Source organism: Rhinolophus ferrumequinum, chromosome 2 (assembly GCF_004115265.2).
Source record: "Rhinolophus ferrumequinum isolate MPI-CBG mRhiFer1 chromosome 2, mRhiFer1_v1.p, whole genome shotgun sequence".
In the NCBI taxonomy this organism is placed as follows: domain Eukaryota; kingdom Metazoa; phylum Chordata; class Mammalia; order Chiroptera; family Rhinolophidae; genus Rhinolophus; species Rhinolophus ferrumequinum.
The window spans coordinates 36,601,248-36,617,808 of record NC_046285.1 but is presented as its reverse complement, the minus strand read 5'-3'; the positions used below and the strand labels follow the sequence as shown (position 1 = coordinate 36,617,808).

The following is a 16,561-nucleotide window of genomic DNA, read 5'->3' as shown; positions in this document are numbered from 1 at the left end:
GGATTCTGTCTTTGTCTTTAACCTTTGCCATTTTAACTATAATGTGTCTTGGTGTGGGCCTGTTTGGGTTCATCTTGGTTGGAACTCTCTGTACTTCCTGGGCTTGTATGTCGGTTTCCTTTACCAGGTTAGGGAAGTTTTCGGTCATTATTACTTCAAATAGGTTCTCGATCCCTTGCTCCCTCTCTTCTCCTTCTGGTATTCCTGTGATGCGCATCTTGTTGCACTTGATGTTGTCCCAGAAGGCTCTTAAACCATTTTCATTGTTTTTTTATTCTTTTATCTTTTTGTTCCACTTGGATGACTCTGCTATCTTGTCTTCTAAATCACTGGTTCAATTCTCTGCCTCATTTAATCTGCTGGTAATTCCTTCAAGTGTGTTCTGTATTTCAGTTATTATATTCTTTAGTTCTAACTGGTTGTTCTTTATGATTTCTCTATCCTTTTTTATGTCGTCATTAAGCTCTTTAAACATTCTCATCATCAGTGTTCTGAACTCTGTCTCTGATAGGTTGGTTACCTCTATTTCATTTGGTTCCAATTCTGGAGGTTTCTTCTTTTATTTCTGGGACATGTTTCTTTGTTTCCCCATTCTGGCTGACTCTCTGTGTTTGTTTTAATGTATTAGGTAGATCCCCTAGGGTTCTTGGTCATTGCTGGGTATCTTACGGAGTATGTGTCCTTTATATTTGACTTGCGCCCCTTCCCTTTTCTCCTATGCGTGTGCTCCAAAGGTGACCCTTATGTTGTGTGTATTCTCCTGTTAAGGTTGAGCTTTAATTGCTCTTTGACTTGTCAGTAGGTGGGATTGACTCCTAGGCTGACTAGTTGTGAGAATTGGCTATTCCCACAGTGGATGAGCTGCTCTGTGAGGGTTGACTGCTCAGATGAGGCTTGGCCCTTAAGGGCTCTTGTGCCTGTAGAGAATTCCCTCTGGGTGTGTCACTTGTAGGTCAAACCTGGTAATACTCTGGATTGGTCTGGAGTTGGCCTCTAGGTGTGGTGAATCTTGTGTCTCTTGGGCTGGGCCCTGGTAGGGCAATTTCAGAACAAAACAAATCAACAAGCACAACAGCAACAACGACGACAAAGAAAAAAACAGATATACTCACATGTGAAAACAACTGCTAACCCACATTCAACACAGGCGAAATACAAAAAATACAACAACAAAAATGCAGCACCCGTCTTGGCTTAAGCCCACCAAACAATCTCCAGGTTGTCCTCTGCTGTACAGAGTCCTCTGCATGTTGTGGAGGCAGAGCCAGCCACCTGCCTCCCAGAGTGTCCCTGGCACTGCAGTTCTAGATGAGTGGGGCTATGGGGTGTGGATGGTAGATTTTACCTAGTCAATGCAGTTTCTGCTCTTGCCTGCACATATGCATTCTGAGAGCACCACAGCCAGCCACTGGGAGGTGGGCTTATTCCCTATGCCCAGGTCTCCTGAGTCTTAGGGCACTACTTCTGTAGGGGGTGTGGAGGACGAGAGATTTCTGAGCTGCTGAAAGCCCAGAGCTGCCTCTGCCACCTGCTGTTGATCTCTGCATGTGTCTCTGTAGATGCAATTGTCCCGCACTGCTGCCCAGAAAAGGTAGGGGCAGGAAAGGAGGTATCTTCAGTCTCCCAGCCCAGTAGTGTCACACTCTTCCCAGCCTCTTCCCTAGGTCACAGCTGTAAAGTGGCATTTTCTAGGACCTGAGTGCTACAGCTCCCTTGTAATTTGACATTACTCTTCAGTTCAGGGACTAGCTTGAGACTCTGGAAGGTGGGGGGAGGGGGATCTCATTGCAGTGGGAGAGTTGGGGGAAGGGCCCACGTATGGAGTTTGCCTTTTGTCTTTTTTGTCTGACCTAGGGCCCAGCTGAAGATCTCAGCTGAGGTTACTGCCTCAAAGGCTGGATAGCTGCTTTTTCGGCAGGATAGATCAGCTGTGGGATGCAGAGAAAGAGCCCATCTCCTGGCTCTTGTGATCTCTGTTCTGTGTCCTGAGGCCTCCACAGCCCAGCAGCCACAGGTGCAGGCTGCGTCTCTGCACCGCTCCTTTCCCTTTTACCCTGCTCACTCAGTTTGCCCACCCTCAAGCAATCCTCCTATGAGTCTCTTAGCTGTTCTGTGTGATGAGCAGAAAGTTCTTTGATGGGTTGTAGATGTTCAATTTGTGGTAAGTTACATAGGAGAACTCAAGAAAACCACCTCGCTGCCTCCATTCCTATGACACCCCACCCTCTGTCTTTTGATTGGAGAATTTAATCCATTTACTTTTAAAGTGATTATTAATAGGTATGTAGTTGTTGACATTTTATTATTCATATTTTTTATGTTTTTTCTTCTTCTCCTTCTCCTTCTTCAAAAACTCCCTTTAACATTTCTTGTAATACTGGTTTGGTGGTGATAAACTCCTTTGGCTTTTTCTTGTCTGGGATGCAACTTGAGTTTTTAAATATATCATCTAGATTTTCCATTATTTATCAGTTTATGTTAGATTTAACTCGTACTTTTTTTTTAACTTTTTCTTTTGAAATAATTTAGACTTTTCAAAAGGTTAACAAAGGAAAAACAAATAATTCTAACATACCTTTTACGATTCTGCAAATGTTGATGTTTTACCACAGCTACATTATCATTTATCCTCTCCCTCTTCCTCTCTTTACCTATGGTATAGACCCATACATTTTTTTTTTTAATTTTATTTTAAGGGTTATATTCATTACTATTAATATTAATTTTATGGCTAAAGTTGTCCTAGATTTGGCTAGTAGGAGCCTTTTCAGAATGGCTCTTCTGTTCTTTTGACATAGCACCATGTTTTTGAGCATTTTTGTGCTTTTTTGGCACCATGAGATGTTTCAGGCTCGTATTATACTTCTCCTTCCCCTGCTGTAATACTGCAGTCAGCTGTTTCTCCAAGGAACTCTGGTTCCTTTTATTGGATAATGCTATATTTCATTTTTAAAAATGAGTCTCTTAAGTGGTATACCTCCTGTTTCAAATGACTATATAATAATCAATTACTATACATTGGTGTATAATAATTTTTGCATAATATTCAGTTATTATATGTCAATATATTATCTATCAATATTCCTCTATTGATAGGTACTTAGGTGGACGTCACTTTTTCATTGTTTGAACAATGCCGATCTTTATATTTTTGGACACATGCACATTCATAGTTGTGTCCACTTTTACTTCTTTTATCATATAGTTGTGCCATCTCTTTTTCTTGGTCAGAGAGATTTAATTGTTTCAACTGTCTATAAAAATACAGCAGTTTGGATTCTTTCATTGAGTCCACTAGATTTATATTAATTTTATATTTCTTTATTTTCTTCTACATTCTTTGGATTTCTTTTATTTTCTACTTCCTCGAGGTATATATTTTATTTGCTTTCTGTCAATCTCATTTTCTAATCTAAACAGTTAAGGCTCTTATTTACCCTCTGCATTATGGCTCTATTGTACAGTTTTCAAAATTTAGTACTACCATTGTTCCTTATGTTTGAATAGTTTATAAATTTCATTTTGATTTTCTCTTTAGTTGAAGAGTTACTTTTAAAAGTTATTTTAAAAATACATAAGTACATAGGTGTTTTTTAGGGGAGGTGTCAATATCCTTTTATTATTATTCTATATCATTTATTATTTTTCTGGGGTGTGTGATCACAAAATTTAGCCTGTGTTATATCTGCTCTTTGAAATCTGTTGAGCTTGTCTTGTGGCCTAATGTTTTAAACATTGGAAAGGACATATTCTGTTTCATTAAGCTTTTAATTAAGTTATTCTAATCACCCATATCTTTTTTCCTCCTTGATCCCTCAATTTCTGAGAGCAGTATGTTAGACTATCTTGCAGTGTCTATGGATATGATTCTGAATCAGTAGATTTCAGACACATTTATCATTTTGTTTAAATGAATCTTTTATTAATATAAAGTATCCTTCTGTGTTCCAGTCAATATCTTCCAATAATTTTGTTTCTATTTTTATCTAATATTAACCTATGTTTGCTTTGTTTTGGGTTAACTCTTCTTTATATTTTGACACTGCTTTGTTTTTAAGAGTTTGTTTTGGTTTGTCTCTTACAAATGGAATATAACTATAGATTTTTGACTTAGTCTACGTGTTTCTGTCTTTTAGTAGGAAATTTATCTGGTTCACATCAATTGTAACATCTGCTGTGGTTGGATTTAGTCTGTCTTCTTAACTTATGTTTTATATTTACTTTTCTTCTTTGGTTGCTATATGTTTGTGCTCCCTTGGTGTTTTTTTTTTTTTTTTTTTTTTTTTTTGCTCTACTTTATTTTTCCTTTCTCCCCCTTTGTGAGATTGGTTAAGTGTTGTGGTTTTCTTTTTTACAAACAGGAAGGTTCATCTTTTTAATTCCAATAATTTAAATATTATTTGTTCCATTACATGCATTCATTGGAGTACCTTTACATTTAAAATAAACATATCTCAACTTAGAGTTTTATTTAAGTTAAATATTAAATATTTTAAATATTATCTGTTCCATTACATGCATTCATTGGAGTACCTTTACATTCAAAATAAACATATCTCAACTTAGAGTTTTCTTATGAAAGTGTAGAGATAATCAGTATCTATATCATCACACAAATAAGTCAAGGTCTTAGTGTGCTTTTATTTTTCCTCCATACCAGTTCTACTTTTTTGATTATTTTATCTAGGATTTATTTACAAATTTTTATAATATTTTATCACGCCCTGCATAAATAGACTAAATTATAAGGTTTATTATTTTCTTTGCTTGTCACTTTATCCTCATACCATATCTTCTTTATTTATTGGTTCATTCGCTGGATTACATTCTTAAATAATTATTTCAGAGTCTATTGGAGGTAAATTGTTGAAAGCGTTGTATCCTTGAATGTGTCTTTATTTTTCACTTCCATCCTTGTATTTGTTTAAATGGATAAACAAATATTGGCGCAAAAATAATTTCCCTCAGAATGTGTTGCTCATTTGACTTCTTGCATTTGTGTTGTTAATGAGAATCTGATGCAGATATGGTTACTGAACTTTTGTAAATAACCCCTTTTTTCCCTTGGTTTGCTTTTAGGATTTTCTCTTAACCTTTAACAGTTCCCACAATGTGTCTGTGGGTCTTGTCTTTTTCTAATTCTTCATGTAACTATTGGAGGGTGCTTCTAACTTGCTTATTTAATATTGGCTCTACCTTCAAATAGATCCATATTCAACCATTTATTGTATCCTGTACTGTGATGATCTTGGTTCGAGCCACCCTCATGTCTTACTTGGATTATTGCAGTAACCCGCCCACTGGTCTACTGGTTTTCTTGCTTCCACCATTGGCCATGTAAAAACTATTTCACCCTTGCCTCTCTGTAGGAGCAGAGCAGTCTTTTAAAAACTCTATGACAAAATTCTCCATTTTACTTAGAGAAAAAGCCAGTCTTTACAGTGTACTGCAGAATTCTGCATGATACAGCTTTCTAATTATTTCTCTGATTTTTTCCCACCTCTGTCACTCCTCACTAGGCACACAAGCCTCATTACTATTCTTCCTTGGATTTCAGCATAAAACTGATATGTGTTCTTAGCCTACCAGCCTGATTCTGTCGGTGTCTTTGATGTCTTTAAAAATTATTTTTATTTATTAAATGTATTGGGGTGACATTGGTTAATAAAATTATATAGATTTCAAGGTACATTTCTATAAAACATCATCCATATATTAAATTGTATGTTCACCACCCAGAGTCAGTTTTCCTTCCATCACCATATATCTGACCCCCTTTTTCCTCTTCTGCCACCCCACTTCCCTCTTACTCTCTGGTAACCACTAAACTGTTGTCTGTGTCTATGAGTTTTTGTTTCTTTGTCTTGTTCGTTTGTTGCTTTCAGTTTTATATCTCACATATGAGTGAAGTTATATGGTTATCGATTTTTTTCTGTCTGACTTATTTTGCTTAGCATGATAATCCTAGAATCCATTGATACTGTCGCAAATGGAAGCATTTCATTTTTTCTTATGGCCGAGTAGTATTCTATTGTATATATGTACCACATCTTCTTTATCCAGTCATCTATTGAAGGATACTTGGTTGTTTTCATGTCTTGGCCACTGTGAATAATGCTGCAATGAAATAGGGGAACATATATCTTTACAGATAAATGATTCCAGACTTTTTGGGTAGATCCTCAGAAGAGGGATTGCTGTATCGTATGGTAATTCTATTCTTATTTTTTCTGAGGAACCTCCATACTGTTTAGTGGAGGTTCTAAAATGTCAGTACCAATTTACATTCCCACCAGCAGTGTATGAGGGTTCCTTTTTCTCCACACCCTCTCCAATACGTTATTACTTGTCCTGTTGATGATAGCCATTCTGACTGGTGTGAGGTGGTATCTTATTATGGTTTTGATTTGCATTTCCGTAATGGCTAGTGAAGTTGAACATTTTTTCATATGTTTATTGGCTGTTTGTATGTCTTTTATTTTATATTTTAACATTTTTAATTATTAGTTTTAGGTATACAAAACAACATAATGATTAGACATTTACACCTCTCACAAAATGATAACTCCACCGTATCTACTACCCATTTGACATTGTACATAGCTATTACAATATCATTGACTATATTCCCTATGCTGTATTTTACATCCTGTGACTATATATGTGTGTGTGTATATATATATATACACATATATATATGTATATATATATGTATATATTTGTGTGTGTATATATATGTTTATATTTGATATTCAATATTATTTTATATTAGTTTCAGGTGTACAGCACAGTGGTTAGGCATTTGTATAATCTATTAAGTGATCCCCCTGATAAGTCCAGTACCCATCTGACACTCTACTTAGGCTTTACAACACTGTTATTTTTCCATACAGTATTTGACACCTCCACGACGATTTTGTGACTACCAGTTGACACTTCCTAATCCTTTCATCTTTCTCACCCATTCCCCAACCCTCCTCCCATTTAGAAACCATCAGTTTGTTCTCTGTATCTATGAGTCTATTTCTATTTTGTTTGCTTGTTTATTCTCCTCAGATTCCATACATAAGTGAGATAATATGGTACTTGTCTTTCTCAGTCTGACTTACTTCATTTAGCATAATATCCTGTAGATCTATCCATGTTGTTGTAAATGGTAAGGTTTCATTCTTTTTTTTGTGGCACGGTAATACTCCATTGTATAAATGTATCACAATTTCCTTATCCAATTGTCTATTGATGGGCATTTTGGTTGTTTCCATATTTGGCTATTGTGAATAGTGCTGCAATAAACATAGGAGTGCATATATTTTTATGTTTGGGATTTGTTTTGGATAAATACCCATGAGTGGAATTGCTGGGTCATAAGGTAGTTCTATTTTTAATTTTTTAAGGAACCTCCATACTGTTTTCCATAGAGACTGCATCAACTTGCAATTCTACCAACACTGCACAAGGGTTCCCTTTTCTCCACATCCTCACCAGCACTTGTTGTTTGTTGACGATAGCCTTTCCCACAGGAGTGAGGTGGATTCTCATTGTGGTTCTTATTTGCATTTCTCTGCTGATTAGTGATGTTGTGCATATTTTCATACGTCTATTGGCCATCTGTATGTCCTCTTTGGAGAAATGTCTATTCAGGTCCTCTGCCCATTTTTTAATTGGATTGTTTTTGTTGTTGTTGTTGTTGTTACATTGTACATTTTAAAAAATATATTTTGAATATTAGCCTTTTATCAGAGTAGTTGTTTGCAAATATCTTCTCCCATTCGGTTGGTTGCCTTTTTGTTTTGTTGATGTCTTCTTTTACTATACAGACGTTTTTAGTTTGATATAGTCCTATTCATTGACTTTTGCTTTTACTGCCTTTGTCTTTGATGTCAAATTCACAAAATCCTCTCTGAACCCAAGGTCCAAAAGTTTAGTACCTATGTTTTCTTCTATGCAATTTATTGTTTCAGGTTTTATGTTTAGGTCTTTGATCCATTTTGAGTTAATTTTGGTATATATTGACAGATAGCAGTCTAGTTCCATTCTTTTGCATGTGGCTTTCCAATTTTCCCAGCACCATTTATTGAAGAGGCTTTCTTTTCTCCATTGTATGTGTTTGGCTCCTTTGTCAAAAATTATCTACACATCTATATGTGGGTTTATTTCTGGATTCTCAATTCTATTATTCCATTGGTCTGTGTGTCTGTTTTTCTGCCAATACCATGCTGTTTTGATTATTGTTGCTTTGTAGTATAAATTGAAGTCCCAATGTGTGATACTGCCAACCTTGTTCTTTTTTCATTGGGTTACTTAGGCTATTTGGGGTCTTTTGTGATTCCATACAAATCTCATGATTTTTCTTCTATTTTTTTAAAAACTGCCATTGGGATTTTGATAGGGATTGCATTAACTCTGTATATTGTTTTGGGTAATATGGACATTTTAACTATGCAGATTCTTCCAATCCATGAACATGGAATATCTTTTGATTTCTTTGTGTCTTCTTCAGTTTATTTTAATAATGTCTTATAGTTTTCAGCGTATAGGTCCTTTATATCCTTTGTTAAGTTTATTCCTAGGTATTTTATTCTTTTTGTTGCAATTGCAAAAGGAATTTTTTTTCTCATTTCTTTTCCTGAAATTTCATTGTTAGTATATAGGAACACAATGGATTTTTGTGCATTGCTTTTGTATCCTGCAACTTTACTGTATTTGTTTATTGTTTCTAGTAGTATTTTTATTTTATTTTATTTTTTTTGTGTGTGTGTGTGGAGTCTTTAGTATTTTTTTACATAAAGAATCAAGTCATCTGCAAAAAGTGACAATTTAACTTCTTTATTCCAAATTAGGATGCCTTTTGTTTCTTTCTCTTACCTGATTGCTCTGGCTAGGACTTCCACTACTATGTTGAATAACAGTGGTGATAGCGAGCATCCCTGTCTTGTTCCCGATCTTAGAGGAAAAGCCTTCAGTTTTTCACCTATGATATTAGCTGAGGGTTTGTCATATATATTATTCATTATGTTGAGGTGCTTTCCTTCTATACCCATTTTATTAAGTGTTTTAGTCATATGGTGTTGTATCTTGTCAGATGCTTTTTCTGCATTATAATCATATGATTTTCATCCTTTTTTTTTCATGTGGTGTATCACATTGATTGATTTGCGTGTGTTGAACCATCCTTGTGCCCCTGGAATGAACCCCACTTGGTAATGATGCATAATCTTTTTAATGTATTGTATTCAATTTGTTAGTCTGTTGTTTAGGATTTTTGCATCTGTATTCATCAGAGATACTGGTCTATAGTTTTCTTTTTTTGTGTGTTATCCTTACCAGATTTTGGTATCAGAGTGATGTTTACCTCATAAAATGAGTTAGGAAGTATTGCCTCTTCTTCAATTTTTTGGAAGAGTTTGAGTAGGAAAGGTGATTTACCTTTGAATGTTTGGTAGAATTCACTAGTGAAGCCATCTGGTCCTTGCTTTTGGGGAGGTTTTGGATGATTGTTTCAATTTCCTTTCTGTTGATTGCTCTATTTAGATTTTCCAGTTCTTTAGGATTCAGTCTAGGAAGGCTATATATTTCTAAGAACTTGTCCATTTCTTCTAAGTTACTGAATTTGGTGGCATATAAACCTTCATAGTGTTCTTGTATGATCCTTCGTATTTTTGTGGTATCCATCATAACTTCTCTTTCATTTCTGTTTTTGTTTATTTGTGTCTTTTCTCTTTTTTCCTTAGTGAGTGTACCCACAGGTTTGTCAGTGTTATTAACCTTTTCAAAGAACCAGCTCATTTTTGCATTAATTTTTTCTATCGTCTTTTTTGTTCTTACTTCATTTAATTCTGCTCTAAATTGTATCCCCTTTCTTCTGCTGACTTTGGGTTTTATTTGCTTTTCTTTTTCTAGTTCTTTAAGATGTTTTTAGGTGTTTTATTGGGATTTTTCTTGTTTCTTGAGATAGGCCTATAATGATATAAATTTCCCTTTTTATTACTGCTTTCACTGCATCCCAATAATTTTGATAGGATGTATTTTTGTTCTCATTTGTTTCTATATATCTTTTGATCTCTTATTTCTTCATTAACCCAGTCATTCTTTAGTAGCATGTTGTTTAATCTCTACGTATTTGTGGGTTTTTCTGCTTTCTTTTTGCAGTTGATCTCCAATTTCAAAGCACTGTGTTCGAGAATATGCTTGGTATGATTTCAGTCTTCTTAAGTTTGCTGAGACGAGTTTTGTGTCCCAGCATTTATTCTATCCTTGAGAATGTTCCATGTACACTGAAAAAGAATGTATAGTCTGGTGTAGGATGAAATGCTCTGTAAATGTCAGTTATGTCATTTGGTCTAATGTGTTATTTAAGGCTGAGATTTCCTTATTGATTTTCTGTTAGTATGATCTATCCATAGCTGTTAATGGTGTATTTTGGTCCTGTACTATAATTGTGTTTTTGTCAGTTTCTCCCTTTAATTCTGTTAGTACTTGCTTCACATATTTTGGTGCTTCTTAATTGGAAGCATATGCCAGGGGTGCCAAAAAAAATGTATACACATGACTTGTATTCATCTTTTGTTATCAGTATATATTATTACAATTTTAATACAGTTTTTTCTTTCTTAAAATGAGTATACATTTTTTGGCACCCTCTGTATATAGATAAGTATTATGTCCTTCTGTTGTATAGTCCACTTTATCATTATGAAATGTCCATCTTTGTCTCTTGTTACCTTTTTTATCCTGAAGTCTGTTTTATCAGATATAAATATGACTACACCTGCTTTTCTCTGCATACCATCTGCTTAGAGTATCTTTTTCCACCCTTTCACTTTGAGTCTATATTTGTCCTTGTAGCTGCGATGTGTCTGTCTCTTGGAGGCAGCCTATGGTTGGGGTCTGTGTTTTGATCCAGTCTGCTACTTTGTGCCTTTTGTATTGGTGAGTTCAATCCATTTACATTTAGGGTGATATTTGATATATGAGGATTTCCTATAGCTATTTTATCTTTTGTTTTCTGGTAGCTCAGTAAATCCATTGTTTCTTTGCCTTTGTGTTTCTGTCTGTTATTTTAGTTTGGTGGTATTCTATTTTTTTTTCCATTTTTATAATGTTATGTGTCTCATTTCTGGATTTTTTTGGTTACCATTAAGTTTATGTAAAAGAAAATGTCATATATACAATGGTCCTTTTTCTTCAGCATGCATCTTAACTCCATTCCCCTTTGCAAATTCAGACCTTTGCTCCCTCCCCTTTTATGTTTTTGTTGTCACAGTTATTGTATTTATGCTGTGAGTTGATTTCTGAGTTACAGTAGCAAATTGTATTTGTTTCTTTTTTATGTTTTTTTAAAGTCTCCTTTACCCTTTATGTTCTGTCTGTTAGTAATCTTGCAAATAGTTTTGTATCTTTTTTTCTTTTTGTTTCAGGTCAAATAGTCTCCTTCAATATTTTCTGTAATGCAGGTCGTGTGTTAGAAAATTCCCTGAGCTTCTGAATATCTGGAAAGATCTTTACTCCTCCCTCATACCTAAAGGATACCTTTGCAGGATATATTATTCGTGATTGGTATTATTCTTTCAACAGTTTGAATATTTGATTCCACTCTCTCCTGGCTTGTAGGGTTTCTGCTAAAAAATCTGATGATAATCTAATGGGTTTTCCTTTGCAGGTTATTGTTTTTTTCCCTGGTACCTTGAGAGTTCTTTATCATTAACTTTTGACAGCTTTAATAAAATATACCTTAGAGAAAGCCTGTTAAGATTGAGGTAATTAGGTGTTTTCTTTGCTTTTTGGATTTGAGTATCCAGTTCTTTCCATAGTTTTGGGAAGTTCTTGTCGACTATTTGTTTGAACAGACTGTCTGTGCTCTTCTGCCTTTCTTCTCCTTCTGGTGTACTCATTATTCTTATATTGCTCTTTCTGATAGAGTCAGGCAGTTCTTGCAGAGTTTTTGCATTTCTTTTAACTCTCAAGTCTTTCTTCTCTTCCATCTGTGTCATTTCCAGATTTGTATTTTGGATATCACTAATTCTTTCCTCCATCTGGTCAGTTCTATTTCCTAAGCTTGCTATTTCATTCTTCATCTCTTTTATTGAGTTCTTCAGCTCCAAAATTTTTATTAGATTCTCTTTAAAAATTTCAGTCTCTTTGGTAAAATATTCATTTTGTTCATTGATTTTATTTCTGAGTTCATTAAACTGCCTATCTGAGTTTTCTTGTACCTAATTGAGTTTTTTCAGAAAGGTAATCGTGAATTCTTTCTCATTCATACCCTGTTTCCCTGAAAATAAGACCTAGCTGGACCATCAGCTCTAATGAGTCTTTTGGAGCAGAAATTAACATAAGATCTGCTATTATATTATACCCAGTTTTATATTATATTATACCTGGCATTATATTGTGTTATGTTATGTTATAGTAATTATAGTATATAAGACCTGGTCTTACAGTAAAATAAGACCGAGTCTTATATTAATTTTTTGCTCCAAAAAACGCATTAGATCTGATTATTTGGCTAGGTCTTATTTTTGGGGAAACACGGTGTATTTTCATGTCTTCAAGTATATTTTCTGGAGATTTTTCATTTTCTTCCTGAGCTGCCTTGTTACTTTGGTTATTCATGACAATTAATGGATTAGTTCATTTGCTGGGAATCTATGGGAGTGGATTCTGCAGCAGGTGGATACAAAGAGGTTTTTCTTTTGCTTTCCAGTAGGTGGTGCTGGAACATTTTATTTTCTCTCTTGCTCTGGTCGGTTCTATTTTCTCTTGAGCTGTACTGGCTTCCTGCAATGGGAGATTTCTTGGGGAGTTGGGTTTTTCCTGTGTTACCAGGTTGCCTCGGTCCCAGGACATGTCCCTCATGGGGAAAATGTGGTGGGTGATGGGGTTCTGAGCCTCTGAAAGCGCAGTGCTGCACCTGAAGCCAGATGCAGAGCTGTGTGCCTCTGTAGCCTTGGGTGTCCCTGCTGCTATCAGTGGCAGAAGGTGGGGCAGAGGGTGGGTTGGGAGAAGCAGCTGGTGTGTTTATGACTTTGTTCTCTTCTGAGTAATGGCAACTGCCAGACCACAGCTGCCTCGCCTATATAGCTCCTGTCTTGTCACTAGAATTAGCCACACTGAGCATCTGCTGCTCAGGAACTGTGTCTCCAGTTCTTGGTGCTATAGATATTCTGCTCTTTAGTTTCACATTGCTATCGTTGTTTTTTTTTTTTTTTTTTTTTCCTGGGGCCTACTGCTAATACTAGGAGGCCACATGGCTTTGTTTTCTGCCTCGCAGAGAGAGCTGTTAGACCACAGTTGTCGCACTTCTGTATTCGGTCTTTGCCCCTAGGTCTCTGCCTTGGTCTCTGGGTTGAGCCGTATTACATGCTGAGCTCTTAGGCAGAATTGCTGGGGCCACAGAAAGTGCACTTGCAGTCTCAGTTCTCCCTTTCTCTCTCCCAGGACTGCAGTGAGCTCTGGGCTCTTTCCCACGGTCTCTGTTTCTGCACTTCTCCCCTCTCCCTGCCTCTGTTCATCCTGATGCACTCACCTTCAGATGTTTCCCTGCATGGATCTCTCAGACATATTTATGTGTTGTGTAGGGAAGCCTTTGTTGACTTATAGCTGTTCAGTGTGTTGTAACTTCAAGAGGAGATATCATGGAGCACCCCTCATGCTGCCATGATTTTGACCTGTGTCTTTTTTTTTTTTTAATGTTCTTAACTTTACTGAAGTTATTTTCTGTAAGTATCTACTATTCCTTTTTCTTTTTTTTTAAAGTTTATTGGGATGACAATTGTTAGTAAAATTACATAGATTACAGGTGTACAATTCTGTAATACATCATCTATAAATCCCATTGTGTGTTCACCACCCAGAGTCAGTTCTCCTTCCATCACCATATATTTGATCCCCTTTACCCTCATCCCTCCTCCCTCTCCCCCCTTACCTTCTGGTAACCACTAAACTATTGTCTGTGTCTATGAGTTTTTGTTTCTCATTTGTTTGTCTTGTTCTTTTGTTGTTTTTGGTTTATATACCACATATCAGTGAAATCATATGGTTCTCTGCTTTTTCTGTCTGACTTATTTCACTTAGCATTATACTCTCAAGATCCATCCATGTTGTCACAAATGTTCCTATATCATCTTTTGACCTGTGTCTTTGATTTTTAAAAAATGTTCCTTTACGTGATGTCATGGTCCATTAGCAGAGCCATTAGGATTAATTAAATGGCTTGAGGGGCATTGGCGATTGAATTCTGTATAACTTACTCTGGTTATAGTAAGGCACGTGGACACAGGATCCTTGAACCCAGTTCTGTGGAGTAAATTGAAGGCACCAGAACCTCAGGTTTATATACTGGTAGAGTCTGTGTAAAGTGGGGCTGCCTTAGGCCATCTTACAAGTCTTACCCCTCCACGTTACTCTGCAGTGCTGTGCTTCAAACCAGTCAACCTTGGAGGTAGGAAAGGTGGTGCATTATAAAAAAGGGTGAACTTTGTAGTTGCTTAGAACTAGTCTCAAATCCTGTTTTTATCACTTAATAGCTGTCTGATTATAGATAGGTATCTGACTGACTGTTCATTTTATATTCACTCATGCAATGGATATTTATTGAATGTAGGCCCTGTTTTAGAGTTGGGGATATATCCAGGAACAAAGCAGACAAATATCTCTGCCCTCAAGTGACTTGCATTCTGTTGGAAGAGCTTTATTTCTAGTGATAAGTTATCTATAGTCTCTGAACTTCAGTGTTCTCATCTATAAAATTAGGCTGTAACATCACCTACTTTGTATGAATGCTATAGAAATAGAATGGTCACAGTACCTGGCACATAGAAATTCTCAGTGCATTTTATTTTCCTTCATTCTACTTTTCCCTACAACACTTCTTTGCAACACTTACTATATAATGCTCTGGAAACTTACTCAGTGTCTGGTACATAACAAGCAGCAAATGAATTCAGGTAAACTGAACTGAGTGCCCACGTCTAGGTAATTTTCTAAGGATATTGCAAATACTTTCATTGGAAGGTGCTGGCACTCTCAGTAGTGGGTTCCACTTCATCCGTGAAGATCATATGGGATCTTTAATAGGGTGAGAGAAGGGGTTTTTTGAAATTTTGTCACGTGCTTTTACCTTTGAAATCCCTTCTGAGTTCTAAACAGTGAAGGCTTGACCTCTCCTGTAACATTCTTCTGTATTCCCTTCCTGAATGAAGGTCAAGACCATGTGATCATTTCACCTGGTCTGATATGCGTGTGATTTACTAGTGCCCGTGTTGCTTTCAGTGACTTATTTTCTTAACATTATAGATTTATACATACTGAACTTTATGAGAAAAATGGATGAAGACACAGAGTCTAGTAAAAAAAAAGCATGTTGTGGAATTGGCTGTCATCAAAGGGGCCTGGCTTGGCCCTGGAATCCATCAGGGTACAGGATCTCAGACAGCTGGAGAAATGCATTCAACAAAACTGCTTGGAGAGTGATGATATAATATGGAGTAATGGAATTGACATTTTGTGCTAAGTAATGTTTTGAAATTAGGTGCCACGTTACCAGTGTGTTTCTAAATTGACAGTCGTTGGGCAGCATTCCATATTTCTCTAGTTTATGTCTTAACTGAGCTGGCTGGGAACACATCAAGAGTTACAGCTTCAAATTATTATAATATGCTGCTTGCCACATTGTGGTTATGACAGAAGTACTTTCATTACTTTTCAAGGCTTATAACTTTTAAATTACCTCTTTGAGTTGACATTTCTCTTAGGTGTAATCTACCCTAAGATTAAATTTGGTTAACCCCTTCATAGTTCAGAATTTAAACTAGTTTAAAAGTCTTTATGCACTTTTTTATATTCAAGATAATACAGGCCTTGTTAATTTTAACTTTAAGAAATCTTCAAAGGTTTTGTATTGACTTGAGCAATAAATTTAGAAAACAGTTTTTTAAATAAATACAGTATTTTCATGGATAAAAATATGGCACTTCTGAGATATTCCAAAAAGGATCTAATTTAGTCCAGTGCCTGGAGTTTAGAAGTCATTTTTTCAACCATGGATCTTGTAAGGATAGCTCAATGGTTGGGCTGGATGAGAATTTGCTGTCAAAATAAAGAGGCAACCAACTGAATGAGAGAAGGTTTTTGCAAACAGTGCCCCTTATAAGGGTCTAATATTCAAAATATACAAGGAACTCATGAAACTCAACAACAAAAAAACAAACAACCCAATTGAAAAATGGGCAGACAACCCGAAGAGACATTTCTCCAAAGAGGGCTACAAATGGCAAATAGACATATGAAAAAATGCTCAACATCACTAATCATCAGAGAAATGCAAATAAAAACCACAATGAGATATCACCTCACTCCGGTTAGAATGGCTATCATCAACAAGACAAATAGTAACAAGTGTTGGAGAGGCTGTGGAGAAAAAGGAACCCCCATACACTGTTGGTGGGAATGCAGTCTGGTGCAGCTGCTATGGAAGGCAGAGTGGAGGTTCCTCAAAAAATTACGAATAGAATTATCATATGACCCAGAAATCCCTCTCATGGGTATCTACCCAGAAAATCTG

At 36.0% G+C, this 16,561-nt stretch overlaps 1 protein-coding gene across 1 annotated transcript in view; it reads left to right on the top strand.

Annotated features, from left to right (window-relative positions):
* Window positions 1-16,561, top strand: part of MORC1 (MORC family CW-type zinc finger 1) — a 148,995-nt gene that overhangs the window by 26,162 nt on the left and 106,272 nt on the right.